The sequence below is a fragment of the Bombus pyrosoma genome, linkage group LG10 (genome assembly GCF_014825855.1).
Source record: "Bombus pyrosoma isolate SC7728 linkage group LG10, ASM1482585v1, whole genome shotgun sequence".
NCBI classification, from domain to species: Eukaryota; Metazoa; Arthropoda; class Insecta; order Hymenoptera; family Apidae; genus Bombus; species Bombus pyrosoma.
In genome coordinates, this window is record NC_057779.1 from 5,534,573 (window position 1) to 5,545,167 (window position 10,595).

A 10,595-nucleotide genomic window follows, 5' to 3' on the forward strand; every position below is an offset into this window, starting at 1 on the left:
ACTGTTTTCCTTATTCATTGTGGCAACAACTTTTAACCCTGACGTGATTTTTAAATTTTTATGTTTCGATCTTTCAAACATTTGCAATATTTTAAGAAGATGTTTAACATAACATTGAAACGAAAAATTATGCATACTAATGTATTAGACCGCGGATGTTTATGCATTTATGATAAATTTAGATATACAAGAACGTATATATATATATAAAGTAAGAAAAAAAAAATACATTTTACGATTGTAAAAAAGATATGACATACTTTTATTCAAAACATACGTATACACAATATTTTCAATTTTTGCTGCAAAAGTATAGAATCATAATTTACAAGTAAAATTAAGAAAGAGATATAGTAGAATTATGCGGAATATTAATAGGTGAATCTTTAATCTATCGCAGTCTGTATTTTATACGTAATAGTATTATGTAAATGCAGATATATAACACACGGTCGATTTTTCATATCCTACGACACAGAATCCGCTGTTACATGTATTTCAAGCTACGTTCAATATTCATTTCTAACTCTACGATCAAGCAGAACTTTATAGAACGTCCTTTTTCTTATTTTCATTTATATATAATTATTCTCTTGTAGGTTGACTGGCAAATCGAAAACGTTCCGCATAATACTATTAGCTTTAAGGTTTTCAGAATAGAAAATACAGTTGAAGCGATTATTCAACGTATTTCATGTTTAGTGATTCTCAGTTATGGTTGTGTTATACGATAGATTCTAAAAATATTATGCTATAGAGTACTAATGTGCTTAAGGCGCGTTCGGTAGAAAGATAATCATATTTTCGGATTAGACGTTTAGCGAACAGTAGCCACGAGGCTGTTCTAAATCTTCTAGCTAATCCTTGCTGATCCTCTCGTAACAGGGACATATTTTCATTGGTCGGTCAACCCCTGGTGTGAACCACCCTCCTTGAACGAGATGAGTTATGAAAACGATAACTTTTACAGAGGGAACCTCCCACGGTTATATCTGTCGAGACGGCAACAAGCTGTAGTTCTACATATTAACGAATTTATATAAAATCTTTTAGGAGCAATCCTTCTACGTAGAAACCTGTAATATTTCAAACGATTTTTTATAGATTATACATAGCACAATTAAAACGATTATATATAGTCAAGGCTCATTAATGAAAGTATAGCAAAGTATTTTCGAAAATATATCATCTAATATATATAAAAGCTGTTAAAAGCTTAAACGTTAATATCGTGAAGTACGCTTGTACTTAGAATTAATAAGGAATAATCAGGATGTGACAAGTTGAGATATTATGAGCGATTAACTTAAGCGCAGACGTTATTCTAGACTTTGCAGAAAAATGTTTCACAGGGAACGCTGGTGATACTTCTAAGGGATATACGGGGCGGTTAAAATTAATTTTCTGTTCATTTTCAAAAATTGAAAAAATTAAAATCTGAATGCAGAGCACTTCAGAACCTAAGAATTCGAAAATTTGACGATTTAACGATTCGAAGACTTGAAAATTTGAGAACTTGAGAATTTCGACATTCAGAAGAAGAAGAAGAAGATACGTAGTTAGCCTCCGATTGGTTCAATTTACGTTTATGCGTTGTACACGTTGTTATACTATCTCGTGTTTTCCTCAAGTTTCTGGAGCTTTGTAATACGTAATAACCTTTTTGAATCAGTGGATCTGAACTATAAAATTGGTTACGTTAGCTAAGAACACATGACATCAGTGCTGCAATACCGTCGACAATTTATTTCCTTACTTCTTACCTCTCATGCACACCCGACTGTTTTAAATCATAGAACATACACAAAACCAAAATTACATTAACCCCAGCCTGCTTTGTTAACTCAAGTTTAGTATTTCGTTCTAAACATAGGAACAAAAGAGATACGTAGTAACGAGTAACAATACCACGATGTGGTACGAATATGAATAATAATAACACGAGCGATCAATTCATTCCCTATCTCACCTGTAACCTTATCACAAGATGATTTCAACCTCTTGATCCAAATTGCATACAAAACAAATTCACCAAACAACTCTCGATCGTCCAAATTAATTCCCATCCTCGGTAGATCCAAACCTACCAAAGATCGATATCGTATACCTGGAGTCTCCGACAGTCTAATCTAAACCCACCCTAAAATCGAAACTTAATTACAACGTCACTTATCCTCCGATAAGCACGGCGCATTCACCGGCCAAAATGAGCCGATAGGATTTCTCAGCTCCCGGGGCGATTGCTCGATTCACGGTAAATTAGCCGGAAGCCGGTGACGTCGTGGCGGTGGGTAATAAAATCATAGTCACGCGATACATTCTCCGCGGTCGGTTGTTTTCCGTCCTGGCGGCGATCGAAATAAATCAGCTTGCAACTGTTTCCCCGGGTGAACTTATTTCCCGATTACGACGGGGCAGCGCGCATTTATCGTGGCGCGGCACGACTTAACGTTCTCGTGTCGCGAACTAACGACAGCGGGGGTTGGCCACCATTAATAGCCAGTCGAGTGTGAAGCGGAACTTTTCTCCTTGCTTCGTAATAACGCTGTGCACGTATAAGAGGTCTACGGGAGAAAGAAGCAGTCTGGACCAATCACGAAGCCTCTCTACCCGGAAACTGGAGCAGGCCTGGAATTAAGAAGTTTTCATCGCGCCGCTTTTCACGGCACTGCTCTTCTTCCGCGAATCTTCCGTTAGAAGGAAGAGACCTATCTACTGGCCACTCAACCGGTTGAGAAAGGCTTTCCCGTTGAAAACTTTATAAATACGTCGAAGTTGGATGGCTGAATAGTGAAAGAGGATGCAAAGGGGTAGTTGGAAGACGACAATGGACGTCGAAGTCTATCGATGGCCGGTTACGGGCGGGCTCGTATGCCCGAATTAATCCTTTTCGAGAGCGAGACACTTAGTCGCGCATGAATTATCGATCGTCTGCACCATGCTACATTTACCTTCCGATGATAGTTAATAATCTGATGGCCAGCCTACAAAGGACCGAATTACTGGCCGGATGGAAAACGGCCGTTCGCACGGCACCCGTCAGCCGTTCTAACGCGACGTTTGCATACAGGGTGTTAATGAATTACGCGGTGTCTGGACCATCTGGATGAGAGAACTCGTGCGATTTGATGGGAAAATGAGTGTGTGCGAGGCTTCTCGTTTGTGTGAAAGAACCGAGTATGGTGATTAGGAGTGATTGAAACGGCTAATTTTGCACGAGACTGATTTAAATTCTTTAGAGAATTTTGGCGGATTAATCAGAGTTGTTCAAAAAAGCTTGTTGGAATTTTTAATGCTTTCACGTTAGCGATAAAAGTATTATAATATCGAGTATTAAAATAATCGCTATGAGAATGGGTTTTATACATATTTTCCAAATATTTTATATTTTGCAACATTAATGTAGATATGTAAATTTCTTATTGTTGGATTCTTTTTATCGTTACAAAATTTGCGTTACAAAATATTCCACAATATATATCTCTATATGCTCTTAGGTGTAATTCATACAAGTATGTCCTTCAACTCGATTCTCTCCTGAAATTATTCTTCTCGTCTCTCTGCGTCCAATTTGTCATTTAAAACAAGTACTTTAAATACAAAAGTACAAAGGTACATCTCTTTTAGGGAAAGAAGATCATTCTCGCTCATTTATTTCGATATATTCGTTATTATTAAAATATGGCTATTTCTTTTCAAGAGAATCTTACTTTTAACCTCGTTGCTTTCTATCTCGTTCATTTTTTAAATCTTTCCGCACGTAACAAATTTACGATATTTTGTAAGAAATGAACAATATTGATCAAATACATGCGATGGTTCAACTTAATTAATATCTATCGATATGTATAACTAACATCATCGATATTCAACACCGTGATAAAAACACGTATTTAATCTGAGAATCAAATGAAAAGATAGTTTTCATTGGTGAAATTGGTTTAGAATCTTTATCGTATGTCTCGCTTTTGGCCTTCGGTAGATTTTAATACAAAATTTACGCGAGAGTCGTGATTTAAAAAATAAAATATTTACATAACAACCAACACCTATGGAAACCCCTATGTCTGATGTATTTCGTCAGTTTGCAAAATATCTGATCATAACTTATTCACACCTCATGCATTATCGACTTCGCTGGTTTTCTGCACGAGCGCGAGTATCGAAAATTATCGGACCTCTTCCTCGCGTGTTCCGACCGCACACGTCGCTGCTCTTCCAGCACGGTGCATAATTTAGAGGAAGTATCGGTTTATTAGAGAGTGCATCTGTCGTTCAAATTTATTATTAGTTGAGTATCGATTAGTTTATTTAACCAGGGGTAGTTGTTTCGGTGCACGTCATTATCGCTATGGTGAAAATTAGCGCGTTAGGTGAACGTGAGGATAATGAGAATATTCCTCTTTTGTGGGCGAATGTCGACGTCTTTCATAACTTGATAAAGCTGTCCGCGTTACTTTCGCATTGAAAGATGCGAAACTGGAAGATGCCGAGCTTGGATTACAGAAACTGTTCCCAACAAAGTACGAACAAGATTTCATTAAGAAGTTCAAGGAAATTGTTTAGAATTAATTGTAACAATAATTATATACGATCGACCTCATAGAATTCTCCTTCTGTTCTTGTATATTACGTTTTCTCTTATAAATATTATATGTACATACGTGTAGATTAATGTTCATCGTTAATCGTAACAATAATTACAATCATTTTCAAAATATTCGTTCCTCGTTGCCTAGTTCCATACTTGTGTTAAATCTCCGATCCGTATCCTATCTCATTTTATGAATAAAGTTTCCAAAATTTTAAATTGTGTTACGTGACTAATAAAATAATTTTTTTAAGAAGAAGCTTTCAGTTATCTAATTTTTAATAGTGATGGTTTTAATAGTAACTTTATCTATGTAGATTAGACAGAACAATTAAACGATAATTTTCGCCTCTAACAAAATGTACAGAAGTTCTTAGGAATTCATAGAGGTTCGATCTTGGGGCGGATATTACTCTTCCTCTTGTTTCAAAGCGAATTGTTGGGAATGACTTCCTTCCGCCATGATGTACGTTTCACGTCGAGGTAGAACGATCATTTTCTGTATTTGTTTCGTCGTGTTATCACGTACTAGAGTGCAGTTTAGTCTATTTACTGGAACGCAATAAGTCATTCGAAATAAATTACCTTTCTGTTTTTCGTCACAAGATAAGGAGAAATGTTAGAAGAAAAAAGTTAAGTAGTTTCGGCAAGTCTGACTCTTCCATAGGAGTTGAGACCTTTTCTACCTCTTCTACCAGTCCAATAATTCATCTGTCGTTCTCTTCAAACAAAACTGTGTATTCTTTCTGTTACGTAAATCGAGTCTTCTCGTCGTTCTGCGTTCGAAATTATTAGAGCACGTTGGAATGGGAATACTTCGCGAAGTATTTCAGCCATGAAGGGAATGAAGAAACGACGCGTAGAATGTCTTATGCAGTTATGAAACATTCGAGAACTTAATAAATTTACATTAAGGTATTATTAACGAAGAAATTTGTAATCAGCGAGAGTTTCCTCGTGAAAATGATCTAGCATAATAATCTGAATATATATGGGCCGTATACTTATGTACGATATATCTATATGTATATATATTATACAGACGTACAGTATGATCATTTTTTCAAATTTACGTGTCGAATGTTCAAATATTTAATGCATGAGATATAAATAAAATTACGTATTACTATATGTATGGAATATTTGAAACCTTGGAACTCTGGAACTTTGAACTTTTGAACGTTGAAATATTTGAAATTAAGAATCTGGAATTTCGTGATCTTAATTCTATGACTTTTAATCTTTGAATTGGAGATTTTAAATCTAACACTTTTTAATTGACAGAATTTTAATTTTTACTTCTTAATATTTTCAGAAAACATTTCTCAATATACAGAAACCCAAACATCGAAATTCCTCGAAACATTAAAAATACCAATAATTTCCGTTCTTTATTTTCCTCACAATAAAAGATGAATTTATCCGATATTCGTTAAACTTGTCGTTATAAATTAATCGCTTCGTTAACAGACCTCAAATGTTAAGAATTAATTGGCTCAGTACCTTATATGCGACTTAATAGCGAGCCCGAGGGTTTGAAAACAAACGATGCAGCCTCTGTAAAATATTTTCTTGCGTTCTTTTGATGACGCATACTTTAAGCGGAAAAGGGTCTATACCTAGAAGCACCCAGCGAAAAAGATTTAACTTCGCGCGTCGTTTGCCAGAGCAATTAAACCGTGAACAATAAACTCCTTCGGAGATTACACGATAATTATTCTTTGCGCAACGTAACGAACGACGGGAAATTTATATGGATTATTACTGCGTAGACAGTGACAAGAAAATTATCGGAGTACCAATTCGTATCACTAAATGCGAAGTTGAAATATTACTGTGTACGTTGTCCTTCTTTTCCGCTGTTTCTTCTTTACTATGGAACGATTGTCATAAAGAAGGTGACTATATTATCTCGGCATTTAAACTATCTATTTAAAAATATTTCATTTTGAAAGGTAATTATGTTCTAGACGAAGAGAATTTAAATATTTTAAATATTTATGGATATTAATACATTTTAATAATTGATAATTATAAATTACTAATAATAGATATAGATAGGATATTAGAAATATTTTCTGAATTTCCTATTGTATTGGTAAAAGATGTACATTTGTTAGAAAGTAGAATTATGAAAGTTCATTTTCATAATTCAAGCTTTTTAGTTTTTTCTATAGTAAAGAGACTAGAAGAAACGAATTCAAAATTATTTTCTATGTAATAAGAAGATCAAAAGAAACGAATTTTAAGATTATTTCACTTTTTCGCAAACGCTAGTTCTCAGAAGAAGATGGAAGACTGGATTTTCAATACGTCATTTTAATCGAAAATTATACTCGTCGAAATACTCTGTCAGACGAGCACTCTAACACTGCTTCCCCATTTCCACCCCTGAGAATCAGCAGAAAAACTGACTCGATGACACGCTTACGTTTCTACTTATTTTATCTTCATTCATCATAATTTAATATTCTGATCTTTTAAAATTGCAACTATGCCATCATCGACCTCGTGCGATATTACAAAAATAATAAGTATAAGGAACTTGAAATCATATTGCAGAGTGAAATCGTTATTTTCGACCCCGGTTTAATAAATCAAGAAAGAAAGGAAAGGGAACCCCTCACCTACCGCCCCCGTACAAAGCATAAGCATCACAAGACGCATCCCTTCGAAGTTTTTCATCGCGAGCAATTTTTCCATACATCCCTGCACGCAGACAATCCTATCAGTCGCTTTATAAGAATCAGGCCGTGATACGAGCTGCAATACGGGCTCAGGCTAGCTACGAGCAATTTGATGGCGTGCTATATTTTACAAAGAAAACTCCCGTGGCGTGTATATCGCGAAATCGGCGAGATCCGCGTGGCGTTTGAAAATATAACCCCCGAACACGGGCTAGCGTATTTTAAATTCCCCGATGCTCTCGTACGCCTTCGAGGTTCGTGTACGGGATTCCAATGGCTGTTGGAACGTCCACGGCCTCTGCCTGAGAAATCGCATTTCCTTTCTTTCCAGCGTTTCGCGTTTCGCATCCATCGCTTTTATATTTCACAAACGTCCACCCAGCCCATTCTCTTGCTATACTCTTCCTCCCTTCGTTTCTTCCTGCCTTTTCTTCCCAGCTTCGTTCCTGCGACTCTGTTCGTCTCTATTAATAAACGGCCGGCGACGTTCGCGTAAATATTTGCGCCGGCACGAAACCGAAGCGAAAAACGCCACCTCAAAGGGGATGGACTTACATTTCAGTGTTTCGTTATTTATCGACGGGGAGGAGGGCGGTGTGTGGCTCGATCTACGGCATGCTGAATTATTAACTGGATCTCTGCTTCGATCTCCAGCGATCTGCAATGAATTTTGTTATTCAGCCGGAGCAAGGAAAAATAGAATCGCGACTCGTTAATCGGCCGTGATTCATTCGGCAGTAACGAATCTCGTTTATTAAAGTCTGCCAGATCTGACATTGACTGAGCGAGTGGGATGAGTCGTCAATCGAACAATCTATGTGTGGAGTATCGAGTATCGAAGAGTGATATTGAAGCGATTTTAGAAAGTCTAGCGTAATTTGAATAATGTACGAGAGGATTTTGGAGGTTTCTAGAGTTTTGTAAAAACGTAAATTGACTTACTTTATTATATCGAATCACATTTATGGTGCAGATTTATGGTACATGGTACGGATGCAGCAAGAATTATTAACAAATATTATCAACTAGCGTGATAAATTATATACCATGTTCTAATATTTCGTTGCAGCAGTGTGCCACAGCAGTGAATAATTAAGTCCGTACTATTACATTATATGAGACGAATGTTTCTTTTAATAATTATATTAATACTTGTCATTGTATTTATTATTAAAAGAAAAGAATCTAGTCTTTCTTTAAAATTGCAGCTAATCAATTTTCTTTCAAATCTAGATAAGCATATTATATAGTTCGTACTACCGAACTACATCATATGCATTGTATAAAATAAAAATCCACACTTCCTACAAACTTATCTCTTTCAGAATCCATTCTTACCTCCCATAATCTAAAAGAGCTCTTGCGCCACCGCTCAAGCAAACATCATTTCTTAACTCCATGTCATATAATACCACCCTTATACGCGTTCCAACAAACGAACAAGTTTAACGAAAATTTATCTCTGATGTACAGAGGGGGTATCAAAAATCGATTTAGGCGTTCGATGGTTCCGGCGGAAGCTTATTATTGATCACGGTTTCACGGAGAAATCCAACCAGGGCGACTGCGAGGATTTCGCGGGTATAGGGGGTGAGTCCTGCGACGAAACGGAGAAAGAACCGGGAAAAACGCTCGATTTCACAGCCATTGGCTCGCGAAAATGCGAACACGAGGCAGTCATGTGCGTTGGAACGTATACGTTACGGGGCGAGGTGCGCAAGTGGCCGGTTTACGTGTGCATTGCCGCCGAATGCGGATGCACTTGCGAGTTGCGTGGTTTTCTCTCTGCAGACACGCGCACCGTGTGCATACATACAGGATGCTTCAAAAAGTTGGTCAAACTTCAAGAACACATAGTACTCATCAGAAGGAACAAAAGTGTCTTAATAAACATGGGATCAAATGTCATGAGTTTCGGAGTTAAAAGACGTTAGCATCAGTCGAGTGGATACTATCTGTACAGTACTGATCTGTACAGATATATCTCTATTTATACTGTTTAGTATAGATATATAATTCTTATATTACATAATCTTACATAATATATACGAGAGTATCTGTAATTATATCGTAGAACTACATGAAATTGTGGGTGCCACGAAAGTTCTTTTTGAAATTGTTCCATTTTTGTTCGACAACAAATCACGATATACAGTTGTTCGTGAAAATACGAACACGTGTAGAAACTTCTTTGAGTATGTGTATTACGTATTTTAATATTTATGGTCGGGGGTGTACATTTTTAGATTTGAAATTTCAAAATTTTTTGTATAATGTCTACAACAAACGAGTGTCTTTCAGGAGTCACATTAGTCAAGTCTTTAAATTGAAAATTGAACAAAAAATGACGTTACGAACACTGTTTCTCAAATTTATCTTGGTGTCATCTATGTCTTCTGCCAATTAACGAAGTATGGTGGTAAATTATTTGTTGCTTAAGGATTGAATATTAATCATGTATTGAAATTATGAAAGACATGTAAAGAAATTAAAAAGCCACTAAAAAGTAGAGTTAATCATTGGCTTCTGAAAAGTTCATATATAAAAGTTGTCTATGGTAACCGTTCGCACACTTTCTAAGCTGGAAATATTTTTATCTACATTTACTAAGAGTTTTTATTTATTTGAATTTGTACTACGTGCTGCTGAAAATTGCTTCCAATTCTGTGAAACAGCCTGTATGTAAATGTACACAGATGCAGATAGGGTAAGTTTAGCACGAGCATGGGCGGTGTGTTTCTTTTCAACTTCGCTACTTAACGGAAGCCCCTCGAGCGCGATTCTTAAAGGGACACTCCGAAGCGAGACATTTGTTCTGAATTCGATGCCTTCCTCCCAGAACTTCTTACAATGAAACGCTTCACTATGACACCTGTTCGGGATAAGTAGGTCCCTTATCTCGAGAATTTTTTACGTCAACGTAAATGGTTCGTGTTTGAAGGGTGGAAAATTCGGATAGTTAACCCTTACGTTGTGATGGTAGAGTCACGCGATGATAACTTGAGAATTTTTTATTTTTATGTGAATGATTCGTTGAAATCGTATTTTTTAATCCTTTTGCATTTGTATGAGATATATTCGTGTTTATATGTATTGAGAATTTGATGGTGACCTGCTGATTTGAAATTTGAATATTAATATCTAGTTTTGTATCCACTATGTTTCTCGAAGTTCTGAGTAAGACCCGAAATTATTTCGTAAGATCATTTGTATCATCAGTAACGTGCATGAAATGGAAAAATGTATTAGAAGAGCTAATAGCAAAGAATGAGTTTTTACTGTAACATGAATAAATGAGTACTTTATATTTTACTACG